Source organism: Martes martes (genome assembly GCF_963455335.1).
Source record: "Martes martes genome assembly, chromosome: 10".
Taxonomy (NCBI): Eukaryota; Metazoa; Chordata; class Mammalia; order Carnivora; family Mustelidae; genus Martes; species Martes martes.
The window spans coordinates 106,890,984-106,892,046 of NC_137898.1; the positions used below are offsets into that span (position 1 = coordinate 106,890,984).

Consider the following 1,063-nt stretch of genomic DNA (forward strand, 5'->3'; position numbering starts at 1 on the left):
CCATTTAGATCAATGGATCAATCATCCAGACAGAAACTCAATAAGAAATCACTGGCTTTGAATGACACATTGAACAAGAAGGATCTAACAGAGATAATCCTAATATTTCATCCTAAAACAGCAAAATACACATGCTTTTCAAGTACACATGGAACATTCTCCAGAATAGGTCTCATGTTAGGCCACAAATCCAGTATTGACAAACTCCAAAAGACTGAAGTCATACCATGCATCTTTTCTGACTATGATATTATGAAACTACAAATCTACCATATGAAAAAATCTGGAAAGAACACAAATACATGGAGGTTAAATAACATGCTACTAAACAATGAGTGGGTCAGCCAACACATCAAAAACAAAAATTTTAAAAATACATGGACACCTTTTTGTCTCCAGCTGCTTGAAGCTCGGCCAACATCATGAATGACATAGTAACTATCCGGACCAGGAAGTTCATGACCAACTGACTACTTCGGCGCAAACAAATGGTTATTGATGTCCTTCATCCCAGAAAGACAACAGTACCTAAGACAGAAATTTGGGAAAAACTAGCCAAAATGTACAAGACCACACCAGATATCATATTTGTATTTGGATTCAGAACCCATTTTGGTGGTGGCAAGACAACTGGTTTTGGCATGATTTATGATTCCTTGGATTACGCAAAGAAAAATGAACCCAAACATAGACTTGCAAGGCATGATCCGTATGAGAAGAAAAAGACCTCAAGAAAACAGTGAAATGAATGTAAGAACAGAATGAAAAAAGTCAGGGGGACTGCAAAAGCCAATGTTGGTGCTGGCAAAAAGTGAGCTGGAGATTGGACAACAGAAGGAGTAAAGATGCTGCAGTGGCTTTATCTGTGGTGATTGTGCAGATTTTTCATGAGAGGATTAATAAACTAAGAATGTTAAAAAAAATACATGGACAAATTATTATGAAAACATAACAGCCCAAAACCTTTGTGATGCAGCAAAAGCTATTCTAAGAGGGAAGTTTATAGCAATAGGGGTTTACCTGAAAAAGCAAGAAAAATCTCAACATAACCTTACACCTAAAG

General features: G+C 36.8%; 1 pseudogene across 1 annotated transcript; it reads left to right on the top strand.

Moving 5' to 3' along the window:
* The first annotated feature begins 422 nt into the window (after positions 1–422).
* On the top strand, positions 423–815 carry LOC308351695 (small ribosomal subunit protein eS24-like; annotated as a pseudogene). The gene has a single exon. The product of its transcript is annotated as a small ribosomal subunit protein eS24-like (transcript).
* The last annotated feature ends 248 nt before the right edge of the window (positions 816–1,063 follow it).